Genomic DNA, 23,739 nt, shown 5'->3' with positions numbered 1-23,739 from the left:
TGATTGAAAATAAAAGCAGATATGACGAAGAAACAAGAGCCCACTTTTCATTTCGCCGGTATTTCTCGGATCTGCGCAAATGCTGATGTTAAAAGCTGTCTTCAATTTTGACGCAGTATAATAGAAGTAATATACTTATTTATCATGATTAAAGCAAAAATATATCGATACGCAACAACGTGACATTGAAAGCATTAGTCATACAAGACGTTCACCCATTCAGGATCCTAGCTTAACCTATATTTATATGCAAAGTATAATTAACGCCTCTAAGTCGAGCGAATTCGGAATTGTTGGATATAATCTTATTAATACAAGAGTAGGTCACATACAGGCCCACGTCCGTTTTGACAAATGGTCGGCTGTTAGCGTGCAACAGCCTCGGCGCGACGTGACTCGCCCACTGACAATATTCGCTATGGGCTTTGAGCGAGCACTTGCATATTCGTTAAATGCATGTGTTAGGTACATGTTGCAATGGTTATGCGTGTTATACGTTATACTTTATGTTTAATTAACGAGTCGGTCTATTAAATATAATAATATATTGTTATGTTACTGATAAATGTGTTGAACTAGAAAATAACTATTTTTATTGGTGTGCATTATAATAACCAGCGTAATTGACTAGTGTCACTTATAGCTGCTTACCGGAACTCGGTAGAATATATTTTCATTTATTTTAACCAATTTCGTAATATTCTCAGGGAATTTGAATAAAATGTTTATAAATTACATTCAAGCTTAACAAACTTAACACCTTACTTGGTGGCAATCATTTTCGAAATTTCCTCTGAGGATGATCAGTTAATCATCAAACAGTAATACTTTGTAATCTTGTGTTCGGATTTTTGATGTGAGCTGGCGTAAATACAGTCACAAAGGACATAACGTCATAGATCTCAACGTTTGTATATTAACCATTCCTTACATTACCAATGGGGCATTGAGCATTTTCATTTGGTGATGATGACCAATATCCTCACGTAACTCCTTTACCTATCTGCTAACTCATAATATAACAATAAAAACAATTTCTTCTCAGTGAAAACGGAATGACAATATGTACATTCAGAACAAATAAATGTAGAGAATCGATATTAATATTAAATAATAATATACAAGTTGATATTATATGTCAACCTATTCACCTATGATCGTTCCAATTCCAGCAAGACCATGCCCGAGGCATTTTTAATGGAATGGCTATTGAAACGGGCAACCGTAAAAATTTCCAAGGTTCCTAAAGATATATATTACCAGAGAAATGTTAGTAAAACTAGCTCAAAGACCGGCATATTTTACAAATAGGTTCAAATATTAAGTTAGGTGGTCATCTCGTTGACGTCATATTACAAAAGATAAAACATTATTACGCCCTCAATGCCTTTTAATTTTAATGTATTGATAACGCGATTTATTTATTCAAATCACCAACAAAATATACACTAATGCCTAAAATAGGTATATATAGGGCAAGCGGGTACAAACAACCTCAACTACGATAAGATTAGTGACTGATGTCTGTAAGTTTGTAAACTTGCTGGCTCATTCTCACATTGCAAATACAAATTACAACTCTGTAATGAACTAGGAATTTTTAATTTTACCCAAGCATAGAATGAAATATTAAAAGCCTATCCATCCTCGACTTTATCAAGCATTTAACCTCTACTATCGCAGAAACAATAATTATAAGCCTTATAATTTGAAAAACAAGTTATGTTATACAACTTTTTATAATGACACAGTTAATCAATAAATCTTATTGCTCATTAAAATAAAACCTTTTTGGATTCAGCTGTTTGGATTCAAGCTCATTTTTATTTCCTTTGCAGAAATGACTAAGAACGGCAATTGTGGATACTAACCTTGACAAAATACAAATAAGCAGTAGTCATCGTGAGGATTCTTACTTTTTTTTTTTTCTTGAGCAAGTTTACTTTATTTACCTTGCTTTACATTATTTTCCTGACCTCAATAACTGTACAATAGTTACCTAATTTGTTGATATTACATTAAGATAATAATGCTGCGTTAATGCTTATATTTATAATATTTCTTAATCGAATTTATTGAGGATTAATTTTATTTTGTGAGATAGTTACCTTGTTTGTTTACTTAATAAATAAACAATATTTAACCTCTGGGTGGAAGTTCTCTTGGAACGGAACTTAATAAATTCAAGTTTAACCGAAGTTTATGAGATCATAAATAAAACATAAAATCAGCCAGTGCCGCAGATGTAGGTTATATTTGTGTCAAAGTCACTGACTCATAAGTGTACAAGTTTTTTTTTTTTTTTTTGCATAATGTGTGCCCTTAACATAGGTGCCTGCTGGCTGACAGGCTTGCTATTTTCTGAAATATTAGAGATATCGCATTTTCTCACTACACATTTTCGTCTTATTTTTGTTTATATTAACTAATTTCATCGTTTAATTTCATATTTTTTTCACTTTTTTTACTTTTAAATTTTTCTATAATAATTTCGCTAAGTCCTACCCGTTAGTTACGTAGTATTAAATATTTTCATATAAAAATTTTGTTCGATTTTGACCGCTTTTTTTCGTGAATCCTACTCGGATCCACCCCCAGATCATCGCCCCGTACTCGTTTTCTCGATTTCCACTCGGGAAATCGGAAAAGACACCCACCCTCAAAACCGAGGTTACCTAAGCGATCGAAACACGGTCTCCTTACAGGCTTGCTAATTTCTGAAATATTAGAGATATCGCATTTTCTCACTACACATTTTCGTCTTATTTTTGTTTATATTAACTAATTTCATCGTTTAATTTCATATTTTTTTCACTTTTTTTACTTTTAAATTTTTCTATAATAATTTCGCTAAGTCCTACCCGTTACGTAGTATTAAACATTTTCATATAAAAATTTTGTTCGATTTTGACCGCTTTTTTTCGTGAATCCTACTCGGATCCACCCCCAGATCATCGCCCCGTACTCGTTTTCTCGATTTCCACTCGGGAAATCGAAAAAAAAGACCCCCACACCCTCCCAGTTTTCATTTGGTATATCGACTCAGATGACCTTGTAAAGAAAATTAAAAACTTTTGTCAAATTTAAACTTTCGTTTCGGTTGCTCAGTAGGCTAACTTTTAATTATTAGTAACGTCATTTTCTTCTCTGGTGGATGAATCTTTCACAAAAATGACGTAATTCAATAATCAGAAGCTATGGACCGTACCTGTCGTGCGGGTTAATCTAGTCTGCGACCAGATTTTGGATCCAGATGGATTCGGAGATGGAGACCGCTTCGGAGGCCTCTGTCGAAAAACATCGCCCGCTGGAGACGGATGACTCCGACTCCGGAAGCGAGGGAGCTGAGACGGCGAGACCCACTGCCCACCGCCGCGGCAAAAATAAAGGTAACGTCCTAACCCGGGCTAGGGCCGAACTAAAGGAAAAGGAGGAGGAGGATCGGGAAGTTGCCTTCGAGAGGGCTCTCCGTAGCCGTGCCTTTAAAAAGGCACCAACCGAAAGGAAGGACGCAGTAGTGCCGTCATCGTCGGGCACAAACAGCATGGACCCGGCGACGCTCGGAGCGGAGGAACTGCACGCGGAGGTGGAGCGCAACGTAGCCGCTATCCTCACGGTTGCCAAAAAATCGGGCAACCTCAAGTTCGGCTACATTAAAAGCCTCAAAGAATCCTCTGCCGCTCTACAGGCAATAGCGGAGGTCCTCTTTTCTCGCACCGAGACGGAAGAGACACGGCGTCTGCAGGCGGACAACAACCGCCTTCGCCGAGAGGTCGAAAACCTTAAAGTCGAACTCAAGGCTCACAGGAGGGAGTTCGCCGACATGAGGGCGACCATGACGGCTTCGAGTGGGCCTTCTGCGGCCACGCCATCTAGCGTTGCAATGATCGATGAACTGAAAGAGTTCATCACGATCTCGATCGGAGCGATGCTAGACGCTAGACTCCCTTCCCTTAGAGTTAGCAGCCCACCAGCTAAACTGGAAAACTGGAAGCTCAACGAATCAAAAAATGCACGGACAACTAAGCTTCCTCCAAGCGAATATAAACCACGCCGCCGGAGCGCAGGACCTGCTGCTGCAGTCCATGGCGGAGTGGCAAGTAGACCTGGCGGTGGCTTGCGAGCCTTACTTCGTCCCTCCTCTACCTCACTGGGTGGGGGACTCGGATGACACCGTGGCGGTCCTCACGAGGAGCGGAACGGGGCCCCCCCTCTCACTCATCGAGAGGGGATCGGGCTAAGTAGTGGTGGGGTGGGGGGAGTACGTCGTCGTCGGGACGTACTTCTCCCCTAACCGTAGCCTGGTTGAATTCGAGACCTATCTCGGCTTAGTCAGAGCTGCAGTGGCCAGGCAGTCGCCGAAACCGATAGTGGTTCTTGGCGACTTAAACGCGAAGTCGCGTGCCTGGGGCAACCCCGCCACGAATCCGCGAGGGAGGGCCGTCCAGGTGTGGGCCCTGCTCTCCGACCTGTCCCTTCTCAACAGGGGGCAGGTTCAGACCTGCGTGCGCCATCAGGGGGGTTCCATGGTGGATGTTTCATTCGCCACCCCTGTCGTAGCACGCAGAGTGGTCGATTGGAGAGTGGAAGAGGACGTGGAGACTCTATCGGATCATCGGTACATTCGATTCGAGATCTCTACCTCTCGCAAGCCGGCGGAAACCCAGAGGGTGCCGACCACGCTGCCGAGGTGGTCTCTCGGCCAGGTCGATCGAGAGCTGGTCAAGGAGGCCGCCATCGTGCAGCGGTGGGGCTCCGCAGGAAGGAGGGAGGGCGCTAGCGCAGAGGAGCTGGCGGGCCGCATGCGCAGTTCGCTCAGGGAGGTCTGTGATGCGGCAATGCCTCGGACCCGGCGCAGGGTACCGCGCCGGCATGTATATTGGTGGTCGCCCGAAATCGCCGACCTTCGGGCGACGTGCTGCCGGGCGCGGAGGGCCTACGTCCGTTGTCGGAGGCGCAACGGCCTCGACACGGATCTGGAGGGACAAATGCTGGATGCTTATCGCCAGGTGAAAAAAGAGCTGCAGCTGGCGATAAGCAAGGCCAAGGAAAAGGCCAGGGAGGAGCTTCTGGCGGGTCTTAATCGAGACCCATGGGGGCGCCCGTACCGAGGCGTACGCGGGAGGTTCCGCACTCAAGGCGCCCCCGTCACCGAGACGATGTCGCCGGAACTCCTCCTGCGCCTGGTCGGGAAACTCTTTCCCCATCCAGGCGAGCATGTCCCTCCGCAGATGGCCCCCCACTCCGTGATCGAAGATACAGTGGCTCCACCACTGATCACGGAGCGGGAGATGGAGATGGCTCTCAGCCGCCTGAGGGCCAAGAACACGGCGCCGGGTCCGGACGGGGTTCCAGGGCGTGTTCTGTGCGACGCCCTGGAATTCCTAGGCGCAGGGCTTCGGGAGCTGTTCGACGAATGTCTGTACAGCGGACAGTTTCCGAAGCCTTGGAAGGAGGGAAAGTTGGTCCTGTTGCCGAAGGAAGGTCGGCCGCTGGATTCCCCTTCGGCATACAGGCCAATAGTGCTGCTGAACGAGACGGCCAAACTCTTCGAGAAGATTCTCGCCGCCCGTCTCGTTCAGCACCTCGAGGAGGTCGGTCCGGGCCTTTCAGAGGCTCAGTTCGGGTTCAGGGCGGGCCGGTCGACGGTCGACGCCCTGGACACCTTGAAGGCTCGGACGACGGAAGCGGTAGCTCAGGTTCAAGTCGTCCTGGCGGTGTCGCTTGACGTGGCGAATGCCTTCAACAGTCTCCCTTTCGAGACGATACGGGAGGCACTCCGATACCATGGGGTGCCAACCTATCTGAGGAGGCTGCTGGAGGCGTACCTCCAGGACAGGGAGGTCCTCTGGGCGGGGGTCGACGGGAGGTTGGTCCGGCGTCGGGTAGGCTGCGGCGTTCCACAGGGGTCGGTTCTCGGCCCAATCCTGTGGAACGTCGGTTTCGACTGGCTCCTGCGAGCTCCAGTCCTTCCCGGGATGGGGGTGTTGTGCTACGCCGACGACACCCTCGTCACGGCGACTGGCCGGGACTTTCGGGAGGCGGCTCGCCTCGCCGAGGTTGGAACGGCTCTCACCGTGGACCGTATGGCAATGCTGGGCCTGAGGGTCTCCATAACCAAAACGGAGGCCCTCCTATTCCACGGTCCACGGAGGGGACCCCCACGAGGGGCGAGTATCACCGTCCGGGGGACGGTGATCAAGGTGCAGGCCCAGATGAAGTATCTGGGCCTCATCCTAGACGGTCGATGGAGCTTCGGGCAGCATTTTGTGCATCTCGGCCCGAGGCTCATCAACGCCGCCGCCGCTCTTGGCCGCCTCCTTCCGAATGTGGGGGGGCCGGGATCGCTGTGCCGGCGTCTGTACGCCGGCGTAGTGAGGTCGATGGCGCTGTACGGTACCCCGATCTGGGTCGACGCCCTCACCGCTGACAATCGGGCCCTGCTGCGGAAGCCGCAGAGGGTCATTGCGGTGAGAGGCATCAGAGGGTACCGTACGGTGTCGTGGACTGCGGCGACACTTCTCGCGGGCGATCCGCCCTGGGAGCTCCAGGCGGAGGTGCTCGCGGAGGTGTACCGGTTCCGGGTCGAGGCAAGGAACCGCGGCGACCGTCCAGGGTTGGCGGAGGTCGGGTGGATCAGGGCTCTAGCCCAGCAAGCCCTGATCGCCCGATGGCAGGAGGATCTGGGGTCACCCACGGCGGGCCTGGCGACAGTGGAGGCGATCCGTCCCCACTTGAGTCGCTGGGTCGCGAGGAATAAGGGCACGCTCACCTTCAGGATGACGCAGGTACTTACCGGGCACGGATGCTTCGGTAAGTACCTGCACGGAATAGCACGGCGGGAGGCGTCACCATCCTGCCACGAGTGTGGTGCGCCAATCGACACGGCGCACCACACCCTGAGTGAGTGTGCCGCGTGGGGTCCCCAGAGGCACTCCTTGGCGGCGTCTATGGGCGGAGACCTCTCGCTGTCGAGCATCATCAACGAAATGCTTAGCAGTGAGACGTGTTGGTCGGAGATGCGCTCCTTCTGCGAAAACGTGATGTCGCAAAAGGAAGCCGCGGAGCGGGAGCGGGAGAATGCCGCTACAGACCCGCTCCGCCGTAGACGACCGGGGAGGAGGAAAAGGCGCTACGCGCACCTTCTCTCCCCGCCTCAATAGGCGCCGCAGGGAAAAGGGGGGGTCTCAGTACCCCGAGAATCCCCCCTAGGTGTTGGAGGCCAGCATAGGCGGGTCGACCGTCAGGGCGTCACGGTAGCATGCGTAAGCGATCCCGTGGCGCCCGCCGAAAGACGGAGAGGGTACCGCTGGTTTTTTAGTGGGTAAACCAGGTTGGTCTGGGTGCACTCGGCGTCCAGGAAACTGGGGAGTCCCACACACCCCCCCACTTCCATCACGTGGGGGAAGCGCGTAAAGCGTTTTTCCAGCAAAAAAAAAAAAAAAAAAAAAAAGGTGCCTGCTGGCTGGGAGGGGCCTCGGATGCGTTATATCGACACGACCCCGCAGCCTCTCCGATCCGTGCCAAGGACGGCCATTGCAGTAGTAAGCTTCTAACCACTGGGGTTTGGAGACCCACATAACCCGATTTACTTTCAGAGCCCGAGTACCTTTCTGAAGGGTTGTTATGCTCAAAAACTTTTTCGCTACAGGATATGGTGATGACTATTGGTTTTGTACCACGATATTAAACTTATTAATGAAAGTTACAACCTGTAGAGTCCCTGCAGCTATCTGGACTAAGTCCTCCTTGCTTCTATGTACTGTATTTGGATAATACTACATTTGGCTGTAATGGAGGTTTGTTATTGATGCATAATAGTAGATAATTTCCTTAGAGCATTCTTCTTCACCACCAAACAAGATATTTATGACAAATAAATGTAATTGAACAAGATTAATTACACAAAGTTATTCCTTCCTTGAGCTTTAAATGTCCAATAAATCTTTCTTAGTAACCGCCTACGTCGAAAGTAATTATGCTTAATTTCAAGTGAATCAGACCGGGCTAGGGCTAGATTATCCACTAGGCAACTAGTCCCCTGGTAGATTCCGACTATAGTTAAAATTGGTGAATAATAACTATCATGAACAATATTTCATTGTGTTAGAAAATATGTAAAGACATTTGATAAGAGGCCCCGAGATTGGGCCATAAGTCCAATCATACATACTATAAGGTTACAATATGTACACAAATGTGATAAAAACATTTTTTAAAGAAAATTCAGTGGTGCTTGTCCGGGTTTGAACACGCATTTGATTGAGATTAACACGTTTTAAGCACTGGGCAGTCTCGGATCTCATACTAATATATTTATAGTCAATCTCACTAAATCACGATCGTTGCAATTTTATGTTTATGATGGAAGACCCTGAGGTGTCTGAAACGTGTATCGACTAATTAATTTATCGTTTTATATTAGACTACCAGATACATTAGTCTCAAAAGTCAAGCTATAAAAAACGAGTTTCAAAGTCAAGAAGTATATACATTACTGTGTAATTTGGCTTGCAAGTAACAGCCTCAGCACTGTCTTTCAAATTTAACCTAAACTTTAAATTGTGTTATTAAAAATATATATTGTTATTTTTTTTATTGTATAATTTGTCGGACGAGCGTATGGGCCATCTGATGGTAAGTGGTCACCATCACCCATAGACAATGATGCTGTAAGAAATATTAACTATTCCTTACATCGTCAATGTGCCACCAACCTTGGGTACTAAGATGTTATGTCCTGTCTTTTGCCTGTAGTTACACTGGCTCACTCACCCTTCAAACCGGAACACAACAATACTGAGTACTGTTATTTGGCGGTAGAATAACTGATGAATGAGTGCTACCTACCTAGACGGGCTAGCACAAAGCCCTACCACAAGTAAATTTTAAATTGTATGAATATTATGAAGTACCCGATAGCATTCAAGTTTGATTTCAACTTTCTAAATTGCAAAAAAGTTCATTAATCTTCTACGAATATTCGCAATACAAATTCTATGGTAAGGTCACAAATTGCGACCTTGGCGTCGAAGCGCATGCGCACGACCGCCGATAAGCTTGTGCGCGATACGATCTTACGCATTGATCCAGATTTCGTTTCGCAATCTCATTAATGCTCGATTTGTTTGAGTCAGCTCTGCGGACATATTTATTATTTTGTTCAGACGTTAGATATAAAAACTCATTCATCAATTCACTCGTACTTGTCATTTCATTCTGTCTGCCATGTCAAAATGTAAATGTAAGTACTCAAATCGAGTTGGCATATACCTAGAAGCACTTTATGAAATTATTTTAAACATTTTGTCTTTAACTTGAATTAGTAGTTTTAAATATTTACTGGTTACCGAACAAAATATTCCTTCTGTTTATTGATAATAATAAAAAATAAGAAAATGGTACAGAAAATGGTTTGAACTTAGACATAACTGTATATACGAGGGGAGGCCTTACTTCCAAACAACCCGATCAGTACAACCATCACCATAAGGTCATAACTTCGCAACTTAAGACAATGTTTTGGGGCATTTTTTGTATGGCCCCGAAATGTCCGCTAAAGTTGCAAATTTAGTATTTCCTTTTGAATGAGAATATTTTTGCGACTTTCTAACAACTCTGAGCGGTAATGTTTTATTAGTATAAGGGACCTAATCCCAGGACATTTCAAAGTCAAAGTCAAAAATCTTAATTTAAAATAGAAGTGATTACACTTTCTTATTGTTAGTCAAAAAAATTACCACCGTTTCGGAATTTAACACCTCAGACCTGAGAAGAACCGGCGAAAGAAACTGAGCAGGATCAATTTTTTTTATATCATATTACATATACAATATATATTTTTAATAATAAGACAAATATATTTTTGTTATTAGCCTGGAGGCGTTTATCTCATTCCCAAAGTGTGCAGTCAACTAGAAATTCATTTGTGTTTTGAACTTCTAGAGTCTGGAACACATTGGAGAAAACTGATGTACCTACTTTATGGACAATTTATGGATCCAATTGAGCCAGCTGAATTTCGAGGCCTTTTGATAATAAAAAAAATAAAGTATTTTCGGATTTCGCACTCGCTTAGTATAGCAACCATTAGATATGCGCTCGCTCTAGTGCCTGACCAGTCACTCGGTACACTCGCCCTATCCCACAACCACGTCTTGGCAAGATCTGATGATGATGATGATGCGATATGCGCAGCAGAAGTGGTGCTATTGACGTAATCTATAACACAGTAACTCTGTTCTGGGGTAAGTATACGGTTTTACAATAGGATTACAGAAAGCATTCAAATAGGCTATTTGACAATACGAAAAATTAATTGTAAATTATTGTAATCAGTGTATATTATGAGTTTAATAATGGTTATTCGCTAACGAAAGTTGAAAATAATACTTGATTAATTCAAAAATCCATCAATAAAAATGCAAATTTTTAAACGTTTGTCACGTGACACAAAACGCTTCTGATTGGCAGGGCTTATGATGAAGTAACTTTCTTGTAAATTTTGCTTTTCTACTAAATGTACCACAGATTAAATTACAAGAAAGTGACGTCACCGAACCCATTGCGGCGCCATATTGTCCGAGTAGCGTTTTTGCGTGCTATTTAAATATGGAATTTTTAATATGATATTTTTCAGCAAATCTGTACTAGAAATAAAAAACACAACTTTTACTGGGTTCCTTAACTTCCACTAAATAATATAAAATGGATTTTAAAAACCAGTCAAATAGCCTATTACCTCTACTGACAATTAAAAAAATATATTAAAGAACAGTCGTGTGCAAAAGTCTTACATATCACGAGTTCATGTTGACAGCACGCCTTGGGAATGAAACGATCGCTTCCTGGCTATTTTTGTGTAATATTATAAATATGTTAACACTAGTAGTCGCCCCTGGCTTTGCTCTCGCTTTAATGTGATAGTTGTCACATGGCATGGCAAATAAAATAGTCTGTCTTTTTTGAGTTCAAGTTTACTTCAAATCAAAATTTCATCAAATTCGGTTCAGTTTGGTCGCAACAGACAGACAGAGTTACTTTCACATTTACAATACTAATAAATATGTATAAATTGTCAATAATAACTCGCTAAATTTTATGCTCCGGTTCTTTTCGTGTTGAGAATAAGGTGTAATGCCTCCATATTAAATAATGAGATTTGTTAAAACATAGTAACATTAATACAAAATCATCAAATACTAACAATGTTTTCACAGTTAGAAATCAACTTTATGCCTAAGTGCTAAAGGGTATAAATTATATTAACATAATCTTTTTAATAAATTTAACATATTAATATAAAAAAAATATTATAAATAAACTGGAATCTTTAAAATTTAACATGTGAATTGCTTAATCAATGTTTAATATGTTTGAATTTAATTTTACGATCGATAAATTTTGATTAGGTGTTATTAAAATGTTTACATATTTAGTATAGTCCCAAGTCACTATTCTCTACAAATATTTCAAAAGTATTGTAGAAATTGTTTATTATAATAAAAATTACTCAATGTTGACAGATCTGACAGGTTGGTATTTATTAAAATATCAACATTTAGTTTTAGAACCAGTAGGAAGTAGGTTAACCTCTAAAACAATTATCTTTAATTTAAAATAACAATCAATCTACCACAATAGAAAAACATTTAGTCTACAACACAAATAACCATAAATAATCACATTACACCGTAATAATTATATTCGCGATCTCAATGTGTCAACTATGAATCTCCCGCCTTTTTTTTTAAAGGGAAGTTGTGTGACTTGACGCAGATGTTGTTTGTTTATTCCAACAATAGTATATAGGCAGTGGTGACCATTTACATAAAATACATAGGTATTATCGTTATCCTTTAAGTTATAATTGTTTCTTTTCCTGTCTCAGTAATGATCACGTGTCTTCGAAAAAAGATTAATGCCGCTATATTTCGGTAAAACACAAGATATGTATACATGAGTGTGAGAAATAAAAAAACAAATGTATTTTCTCTGATAGTGTATTAATAAATATTGCATTAAATATAAAATACCATCTCAAATAAAAAATACTGTGTCATCGAGCAATGACTTTTTGCCTACATTATATACACAAGATAGTGCAAGGGCAGTGCCGTCAGCCGTCCTGGTTCTGCAGCTGGCGCAGCTGCTTGAGCACGGTGTCGAGCAGCTTCCGGCGGTCGCGCTCGTTCTTCTTGAGCACGGAGAAGACAGAAGACTTCTGCTCGGCCTCGCGCAGCTTGTCGAGCAGCGCGGCGGCGTCGCGCGGCGGCACGAGCGCGTACCGGCCGGCCCCGAGACCCACGTCGTGCAGGTAGCACGCCCAGTCCCAGCCCGTGACGAGGTCGAGCAGCTGGCGCAGCGCCGCGAACTGCTCGAGCAGCTCGCCCTCGCGCAGCCCGCCCACGGGCTCGCCCGCCGCGAACTGCTCTCACTGGATCACGTCCAGGTCCAGCTGGTGCAGCGCGCCCGCCGACACCTGCCGCACGCCCGGCGCCAGCAGCGCGCGCCGCAGCCGCGCCGCCGCCACGCTGCGCACGCACACACACACTATACATATAGACTGTCAAGTATAAGTTGGCGTTCCTGTGGCAGCCTACTACACCTTTGTCTTGCCACTTTTTTGTTTATTTTACCAATATCTCTCTAGAAAATAATTCTCTACATCTCATTTTTAATAGATTATGGGTAAGTTTTCTAAATAAGGGTAAATAAAACAAATAAGATAAAAAATCTTTTTTTTTTTTTTATGGTATAGGTTGGCGGACGAGCATATGGGCCACCTGATTTATTTAGCGGTAGAATAACTGATGAGTGGGTGGTACCTACCCAGACGGGCTTGCACAAAGCCCTACCACCAAGTAATATTAATATATATTAAATGGACAAAAAAAATTAGTTCATGTTTTTGCCACACGCTAACTTACACTTGACGCGTTATAGCGACAAGATACGATGGCCGTTTTGACACATTAAAAAAATTAATGTATTTCACATAAATTTATTATCGATATAATATATTCAAATCTTTGTTTTTTGCAAGTAATTTAATTCAAGTTTTGGTTGCAAGTAGTATCTGATTAAAACCAAAAAAAGGTTTAATAAAAAAAAATATAAAATAAGTTTAAGTAATACATTATATTCGAACGAAATCAATTTAAATCAAAAATTGGAATTAGAAATATAAATAACTTTATAAACACATTACATACAAGAAATAAATTTTTAAGCCATGCGACGATATCAGCTTTTTTTTGGGATTGGGCAGGTGGCTTGTTAATTTGCATCGAGTGGTATAAGGCATTGTCCATAATTATAATAGATGGATCAGGGAGCCTACACAACATTGAGGTAAACCATTCAGTAAACTTTTCCCCGTTCATTTCCTCATGGTTCCTGTGGTATTTGAGGCAAAAGCCATGAGAGAGCCTTCGACAAACCCGTTGATGGTTCCGGCGTGACAAATGATAAGTCGCGATCCTTTTCCAACAGGAACTTTAGAAGTAGAAGCTGCAGTGTCATCGGTCCAAGAACGGCTTACTGTATGGTTAGCATTAAGCCATGTTTCATCTAAGAACACAACATTTTGCCAATTTTCAATATTTTTCACTTGTCGTAAAAAAGTATATTTTGCCATAACGATATCAAATCTTTCCATTAATACTTTGCGTTTGTTACATTGTTTGTATCGAAATCCAACGTTCTTTAAAATCTTTGTTAATGAACTTTTCCCACCGAAGAACAATCCAGCGTCCTTTAGTGATTTCACTAACTTTTCTCGTGTTGGATACTCCTTCCGTAAATAGTAGCCGTACACATGTCTTCGAATAGCATTGGCATCAAAACAATCGATGCCATCGACTAGTTTATCTCGGTTTCTGTTTTTTGGTGTGTGAAGCTTATTGTCTTCTTTGCCAATCTCGCCATATTTTTCTTTAGTTATTCGTCTAACAGTTCGTTGTCCAATATTAAGTGCATCAGCTACGCGTTCAACCACTGATGATATAGGTAAAATTGGTCCTCCATTTTGAGCGTCACGTTCGAAATAGTTACGAAGGCGTACAACGAACTCACGTGTCTGGCTGTTCTGATGAAATTCAAAACAAAAGACTTAATCAAAATCCAAGTGACGACCAAGGGTCAATAAATAATGTAGTATCAATATCGGAAATCCAAAGCCAGGTCAAAATAATATCAGAATCGCAGTGCACTCACAGTTTGTACTTTTCGTAGCAACGTCAAGTCGAAACTGCTGCGTTTTGCATTGAACATTGACGCGAATTTGCTGAAATTGGTAATTGTGCTAGCCAGCGATCCTATATGACGACCATATTACGTTGATTTCATTTTTAAAAATTTTGAATTTAGAAAAACAAATGCCGAGTTGTATGGCAGTTTGAACCACATTTGTCCCGTCCCGCGTGGCGCGATGCGGCGTGTTATGACAGCGAGCGTGCACACTATTGTGGCGCCTTCTGATGGAAATTCTAAATAGTATCAATTGGACCATTTCGGCGCTAACGTGTTTTGCTGTGTAGGCACTTACTAAGAACGAATTTTACCAAATTGTAAAAGAAAATGTTCATTTGTAAAATCTAATTCCGTGGTCACAATTGCTTGTAATGTAGTATACATACTTCCAGATACTGTTAATACCCTCTATAGAATACAAAGGGTTATGTATAAAGAAAAACTTTTTTTTTCAAGTTGTTTGCAAAACCAACATAACAATAGTGTCTTCTAAACTAAGAAACTAAATAGAGAATAACATTTTATCCAAACAGGTCTGTGGAGTTAACATCCTACAAATCAGGACAATTTCCACATATAAAAATCGCGGGTTCCGTACATGTTCGCTGCTCACATTTTGAACTTTGATCATAATATCGTTTTTCTACCTGATTTTAGCTCAACTCAACTATGTTAGGATCTAACATAGTTGAGTTGTGATGGTGAAGGTTACTCTAATGACCGGAAATCCTCTTTCGTCTTTCCCATGTAATGATGTAGGTACGTTCTGTTGCCTGTTCTGAATACTAATATTATTTCTATTATCATTTTCTACAATAAACACATATAAATAAAATAAAATAGATAAAATATTTACTGTCAACACAAATATAACACCGACTACGAGGTCGAGTGTGAGAGAGTGACGTACACGTTTACGCAAAAAAAATAAATAAATTTACTTCGCGGTACCCTAATATTTGTACTTTAGAAATCACATTCGATAAATTTTATGACTAACTGCACGTCAATATTGACAATAAAGAACAACAATTTGCTCCTTTGGTGTAATTATTTATTAAATACGAAACTTCATGAGCGGGCAAACGTCAAAACGGCCATCATAGCGTGCCGCTACTATAGTACCCCACCCGCCTCGCACTTAGCGAGGAATTCAGTAAGTTTAGAATCAGTTAATGTTTAAGAAACCTGGGTAGTTCCAAGATACTTTAGGGATATTAAGTGACTTATCCGGGGTCTTCGAATGCATAAAGACAAGATGAACAATAGTATCTCTGATATAGTACATAGTTTTATGGAATTAAACTTTCGAAACAAAATATGTAAATTTGAATTTAAAAGTTTCTTTCGTTAAATCGTTTAAATGATTTTAAAATTTTGAATTGTTATGTTAAATCAACTCCTAGTTTACTTTGGCATAGTAAACAATTTGACTAGAATGGCAGTACTCATCTTGTCATTGGCGTGTTCCGTGATTGCGACTGTGAGAAACGCTTTTACACAAGCTAAAACATCACAGCGTTATTAGGGATGCTTAATATTACTCCTATTTACTTCAATAATAAAATTAACAAGTCTATTAATTGAATAATATCTTCTGGATCTGTAAATGTAACTGGGCGTTCCACAAGGATCAATTTTTAATCCTTTTTTATTTTTGTTGTATAACAATGATATTCCATTTTATTTTAAAGTTACTGATAATACCTCATTACTTTTTAAGCTGACAGGAGACAATTTAATGATGACGATGTAAACAATGCATTATCATTATCTCTCACTAGCACGAAATGCGTCTGTCATGATTACAGCCGAAATTTACACTCAGAAATTGTGAAAGTCAGGTTTAGCCTGGGATGATAATATCATATCTAACTTGTTAAAATAGCTTTCATTTCGTTAACGTACAAGGCGTAATGATTTCATGATTGAAAAAAATAAGTACTGAGTTTCTTATCGGTTGTACTCAGTAGAATCTACTTTCCGAACCGGTGGTAGATTTACATGATAACAATGACCTCTACGGTTCAAAAATAGAGCTTAATTAGCAAGCAGTTTTGAATTGACATTTAACAACGGTATTAAGTGAAGCTACCAATACCTGGGTATTGGTAGCTTCACAGGTAGCTACTGTATCCGAGGTACTCACCGCGCCCGCTCGGGCAGCTGCTCCAGAGACGACAGCACGCCCGTGAGGTAGCCCAGCATGTCCGTGACGAACGACGACGCTTGCCCCGTCGGCTCCACTGGAACACATACCACATGAAACCGAAATGTTGCATTTGATGTCCCAAAGGGTGTCTTATTTATTTATTTATTTAATAAGTACACTAACAATATACATATTAATTGATGGCTTACACAACATCCAAAAAAAGAAAAACAACTTCTGATATGTACATCGATTACAAGTGTACATAACATTCATAGTGTATTCTGTCAACATATTTGTTTAAAGTTGAAAATAAAACATGTCTTAGCATAGTCTCAAAAATTATAGTGGTATAAAAATTTATATAGTTCGAAGGATAAGTATGACATTGTATACGATATAACAAAAAGATAGTTGGTTGGTAGTTTATATTGCCCACATTAGCAATCTGTGTATATATATATATATATATATATATATATATATATATATATATATATATATATATATATATATATATATATATATATTGAATAGTCAAAGAAGTGATGTCACCTTTCAGACGTAGTGAAAAGAAGTGGCATTACGTCGTAATGAATTTGTGACTGTCAGTTGCACTCTTGATAAATTTGGCAATATTTTGTTCAAATGGCAGATTATAATATAGCTTCTAAGTTACGAGCTTACCTAGCAGCCAGTCATAGTTTTCGAGATCGAGAAACTCATCGACTTTCTTCTCCAAGTTCTCACAGATCTGCTTCTCGGCGTCGTCCCGCGCCGCCTGGAACATGCTGCCCACCGTCTGCGCGAACGCATTCATAGTGTATTATGTATACTACTTGAGTCGAGACGGCCCAGCGGGATTGCGGCTTCAAACCCAGGCAAGCACTGCTGATTCATGTGCTTAATTTGTCTTTATAATTCATCTCGTGCTCAGCGGTGAAGGAAAACATCGTGAGGAAACCTGCATGTGACAAATTTCATAGAAATTCTGCCACATGTGTATTCCACCAACCCGCATTGGAACAGCGTGGTGGAATATGTTCCAAAACCTTCTCCTCGAAGGGAGAGGAGGCCTTTAGCCCAGCAGTGGGAATTTACAGGCTGTTGTATGTATACTACAGAACAGATATGATAGTATTGCCCGATTAAAAGAATAGATCAGTATCGGCACCTGCGTCGTGGTCAGCTCGGAGCCGGTGATGTTGCTGATGAACTCGTACAGGAACGACGTGGCGTCCTCCAGGTACTGCGTGTCCACGATGATCTGCAACGACCGCACGGTGAGTCCGGCGGGGGTGGGGTTGGTATCGTGCGAGTGTGTGCTCGTGTGTGTGCGTGTGTGTGTGCGCGTGTGTGCGGCACTTGCACGAGCTGCATGAGGGGGGGGTGTCGTGTGCGCGTGTGTGGCGGTGCGGGGGGTGCGGGGGGTGGGGGGGCGGTACCTGCACAAGCTGCATGAGCGGCAGCGGGCGGCGAAAGAGCGCGGCGAGGCAGCCGGCGAAGGAGCGGCTGAGCAGCAGCGCGGCGGAGTGGCGCGCCTGCGCGGCCCGGCGCGCGCCGCCCAGGCCGAGCCCCGCCGAGTACTTGAGCCACGCGTAGATGAACTCCTTCACCTGCACGTACAGCGCCGGCACCAGCGCCGAGAACGGGAACCTGACGCGAGCAGGGCGCTCCGTATTGGGACTCGTGTGCTATCGCAACCGATCTCAGCGGGTGGCAGCACTGTGCCACGTGGAGTTAATGGGAGGCAACTTCAGGGATACGCTAGCTGAATCTCTTACTTGGGAAAAGTGCTCTGGACGATGTAAACGTATTTATTTAGTTATTATACCTAATTGTTATGGTAGATAGTGTGTATCGTGTCATATTATATATTGTTTTAAATAATAAAACAGTTAATATGTGCGTCATTCTAAATACATTTTTGAAGTTGAATTTTTGACAAAATTTAAAATAAATAAAATTTTAACAAAAAGAAAAACCGACTTCAGACAAAACACTATTTTAAAACAAATGAATATGCACGAAAAAGTAATAAAAATAATTGCGTATTCAACATATTTTTTACAGTTTTCCTAAGTTAAATGTAATGAAAAATATTAGACTACTTAAAAGTCGATTAACGATTATATCATATAGTTATAGTTATTGGTATATTTGGAGCCGGTGTCAGCCACGGTGCCCTTGCTCCCACAATCAAAAGAAAGAAGCGATACGAGCCCCTTGATTGATCCAGTATATTATTGTGTAAAAGGTAATTTGTAAAAAACATATTTGTTAAAGTATTCTCGTATTGTTTTTTGATAGATATACTGTAGGGTTTTATTGGCTGACACCGACTCCAAATATAACAATAATTATAACTACATGATATAATCGTTAATCGGCTTTTAAGTAGTCTAAAATTTTTATTTCATTTAACTTAGGAAAACTGTAAAAAATATGTTGAATACGCAATTATTTTTATTACTTTTTCGTGCATATTCATTTGTTTTAAAATAGTGTTTTGTTTGAAGTCGGTTTTTCTTTTTGTTAAAATTTTTATACGATATTATACTGGGTCAATCAAGAGGCTCGTATCGCTTCTTTCTTTTGATTGTTGAAGCGTGTGCCCGTGGCTGATACCGGCTCCAAATATAACAATAACTATAACTACGTTATATAATCGTAAATCGACTTTTAAGTAGTCTAATATTTTTCATTTCATTTTACCTAGGAGGACTCTCAAAATATGTTAAATATGAAATTATTTTTAATACTTTTTCGTGCATATTCATTTGTTTTAAAATAGTGTTTTGTTTGAAGTCGGTTTTTCTTTTTGTTAAAATTTTTATTTATTTTGTTATATTCAAAGGCGTACAAGGTCGCGGGCACAGCTAATTTATTATAGATACTCAACGGTGTGTTATTCGAACTGAGGAAAATCGATTTCAACGAAAATGCCAACGAGTAGAGGTATTGTAACACATTTACAAACAAAACCCTTACTGTTATATTATACAAGTGATTATACAGTTGATTGCATGATTAGTTTAAATGACGTCATAGATTTGTACGAATTTGGAAACAGTAATAAAACAACTTGGGATATAAAAAAAGCATTTAATTTTTGATTATATCTCTGGAAAAAAAATTTTGCCTATATTAATTTCATTAATATTTTAAAATACAAACATTCATTTCATCAAATGATTAATAACAATAACAAAAAATTAAGCTGATAAAGTCGATACGATAAAAAAGATTTTCCGTAGTTTACATATTTTTCACATTGTTCACTTGCATATGGACCTCGATGTAAAGTATTCGATGATGATAAATAAAAATTTTAACAAAAAGAAAAACCGACTTCAAGCAAAACACTATTTTAAAACAAATGAATATGCACGAAAAAGTAATAAAAATAATTGCGTATTCAACATATTTTTTAGAGTCTTCCTAAGTTAAATGAAATGAAAAATATTAGACTACTTAAAAGTCGATTAACGATTATATCATGTAGTTATAGTTATTGGTATATTTGGAGCCGGTGTCAGCCACGGTGCCCTTGCCCCAACAATCAAAAGAAAGAAGCGATAAGAGCCCCTTGATTGATCCAGTATATTATTGTGTAAAAGGTAATTTGTAAAAAACATATTTGTTAAAGTATTCTCGTATTGTTTTTTGATAGATATACTTTAGGGTTTTATTGGCTGACACCGACTCCAAATATAACAATAATTATAACTACATGATATAATCGTTAATCGACTTTTAAGTAGTCTAATATTTTTCATTTCATTTAACTTAGGAAATCTCTAAAAAATATGTTGAATACGCAATTATTTTTATTACTTTTTCGTGCATATTCATTTGTTTTAAAATAGTATTTTGTTTGAAGTCGGTTTTTCTTTTTGTTAAAATTTTTATCTTCTTTGTACATATCATTGCCTTGTTGTAAATCAGCAACATTCACTAATATATGAGTACAGTTCAATGGTTTTGTTTCCCTATTTTTATTGCTCCTTGATACCATTCGTCGCGTCGTCTGACGCTCGGCATGTCGTTCGGCAACAATCGCGATTTGTGCCATCGGTCGCCATTATAACTAAGTTATCGTTCCGGTAAAATTAAAAATAATAGAAACCAAATTTATTAATGAAACATTGCACTGATGTTACATACAAATGTTTGACAACAGTTTTAGTATCATAAAATGATTTTTGTCGGGGCGGCATAGAAATATCACACGGCGGTAGAAAGGAAGGGCTAGAACGGATGTTACCCTATACTACAACAGGTGATCCACCTGACGGTAACTAGCTAGTCACTACTGCCCGTCCACCAATATAATACCATATAAAATATAAACTTAAAATGATTGTGTCGCTAATTAAATAAACGATAAAATAATAATGACTTGAATGAATTAACCTTGAAACTTTTGACAAGAAGAAGGTCCCGCGTTCTCAGGCTAAGAAATTGAAAATATCTAACACATCTAAAAGTTAGGGAGGCGAGATAGCAAAATGGCGTAATTCAACGGCGCCATCGAGACATATCAAAGTCGAAAGATAAAATAATTTCGAAAATAAAAGCTCGTATGGTAACAACCATTTTCGCGGTGAGTTTGACGTGTACGGTTTTTCAAAAATGTTAAAAAAACAGTTACTTGGGCGTTCTCGAGCGCGTCAGATATTCATACTACGTATGCCCCAAGTGCCTCTGATAACAACGTTATACTAATCTGCCGGTTTGCGTGGTGGGGGTAGGCATATAAGGTAGGCAGGCAAAATGCAAAAAAAAAATTTATACGAGCGCGTCAGATTTTCGGAAGGGGTGTTCACCTTTGGTGTGTGTACCTTTAAAAAAAACTGACGATTTCTGCGTGACGATAAGTAGCGATGACTTTTGAAGATGCAAAAAAAAATGTTTTATTAAATACTCGAGCACGTCAGATTTTCATAGGGGACGTTTATCTCGGTATCCCTAAAGCATATTTTTTTTTAATCTGACAAATATGTTGTCTCTTAATCTGACCGACAAAGGTTTTTTGGTTTCTTTTTTTCCTTTCTTTCTCTTTGATAAAACGGGGAATTTAAGAATGATAATAAAGCGATAGATACAACCAACGTAAATTTTGATGAAATGTAGTACGAATTGTATTATTTATTGCATAAAAAAATGAAATTATATAAAAATTGGTTTATAATTGTATTGTTATGTATGATTTTTGCTCAATACAATTCATCTTCTTCTTCTTCATCACTGGAACTGTGAATTGTGAACTACATATTGTGGCTCCTTGTAAAATGTACCATTCGGCTTTTTGTAAAATGTATCTTTCGCGACTTATATGCCGCAACGCGTTCTAAGAAGACAAAATGGCTCCTCCACACTACCAGTCATGCGGAAATCGGCAGATTTTGTATTTTTAGTAAATTTTGGATTATATTTTTCAAAAAAAAAAAGATCGCGCTCAAGAAAGCCGGATTAACTTTTTTTTTACAAGTTCGCTACCCTATAACTCGGCGGCGTCAAGAACTTTTCGTCACATTAGTTACATTTAGTCTTTAAACACTAAAATCAACCCCCAATATCTTAATCTGACGCGCTCGAGTATTTCAGACCATCGAGATTTTTTACTAATCTGATCGTCTATCCTAGGCGCGCGTCACTACATATAGAGCTAAATACTTTACAAGGTTGTTCTATTAGGTAGGTATCTCTCATATCTTAAACTGCCACGCTCGAGTATTGCCGAAAATTCCCCTATTCGCCTCCCTTACTATAATTTGTGACCTTGTTGTTTGTTTTAGACAAGATAATTTAGACTGATTTCAATCAAATCAAGTCCCTGCCAGACTTCGCATTTATTTAATAATTACTTTTAGGAATTTCCAATTCTATGATAGATTTTTTTGATTTAATTTCATTGGCAACGGAAAGTTACTCATCTACATTTGGTGTCAAAATGATGAAATCTTTTTTAAGCGGAATTTTTAATGTCAAATATATATTTTTAATGTCAATTATACATTAGTTCACTTAGGATTTGAATTTATTGATAACAATTTGCTTTAATTTAATCAACATTCACAATTTATAGTTAATATATTGTTATTTGAATTGAATTTTTAATGTTCATCAATGGCCTTTCTCCATTAATGACACCAAACTGCTAGTGGTTGTCAGTTTGTATCTTGCGCGAGGTTTCCAGAACCGCAAATGAAGGCAGAGTTCATCCAAAGTTGGATCTTGGCTCTTCTCAATCGACATCTTCACTGGAAATTGACGATGATCTGATGATCAGAAGGCCAAACTTAACATCCAAGTTATGAAGCAGCATGACAATTGACACTATTTTTAATTGTAAGTTCTGTGCATGCAAATGTGAATTTGATGTGCATTGTATTCAAAACTGATTATTAAAGGCTTGTTAAATAGAGTTTACTTTCCTTTGTTCCGTTTTCAGTAAAAAGGTCTCAGAGTCAAACCATACTGTCGCACTTCAAGCCACCATCACCTTCTTTCAAATCTCAAAAGGAGATGGGAATTCCTTAAGTTTTGTTAATTTACCTAAATCCCGGAGTCGATGTTTCAATGGATAAAATTATTCTTCTAAGTCCACGTGAGCGCTTTTATACAATATTCTTCCATCTGCCTTGCACACACTGTACCATTATAACAAAATATGTAGTTATGAAGCTGAAAATCTGTAATAAACGTTATTCAAATAGATAACGATTCAAAAGCAAAGTCTTTCACTGAAAGCGGGTCCACCCGGTTTAGACAAATAAGCAAATAAACTTTAGTATTTATGATATTGTTATTATTATAGCTAACAGCAATAATATGAATAAACAAAGGATTCAATTATAAAAACCTTTGTGAGAAGTGATCTCTGAATGGTGACCAGGCCCAGCAGAGACATCGTCGGCTGGTTGAGATGAAGTTGTTTGAACATCAGGTCCAGTTCTAAAGGGATCGACTTTCCAACTGACGTCACATTATAATTCAGCTTAGTTAAAAGTACTCGTATCTCATTGACCTACAAAAAATATTTATTAGAAACTAACGGTTCGTCCCAGCTTCTCACGTGACATAAGATTTTTCACACCTTGGGTTACGTTACTTAAGTTTTAGTAAGGATTCCTTATCTTTTCTAATAATAAATATATGTTACTCGTAGATAATGTAGCTTTCGAATGGTGAAACGAAGTTTTCCTCTTTATAATATTAGTATAGATTGTATTACATTCTTATACCCCTATACTGTTGTATATTTAATCTTGATGACAGAGCTTTGTGCAAGACCATCTGGGTAAGTAAATATATGATGAGTGGACGGA

At 40.1% G+C, this 23,739-nt stretch overlaps 1 pseudogene; it reads right to left on the bottom strand.

Annotated features, from left to right (window-relative positions):
• Positions 1–12,028: 12,028 nt before the first annotated feature.
• On the bottom strand, positions 12,029–20,449 carry LOC124533060 (annotated as a pseudogene).
• Positions 20,450–23,739: the final 3,290 nt, after the last annotated feature.

This window comes from Vanessa cardui, chromosome 10, assembly GCF_905220365.1.
Source record: "Vanessa cardui chromosome 10, ilVanCard2.1, whole genome shotgun sequence".
NCBI classification, from domain to species: domain Eukaryota; kingdom Metazoa; phylum Arthropoda; class Insecta; order Lepidoptera; family Nymphalidae; genus Vanessa; species Vanessa cardui.
Note: the sequence above shows the minus strand (reverse complement) of the source record. Positions and strands in the feature narration are given on the sequence as shown.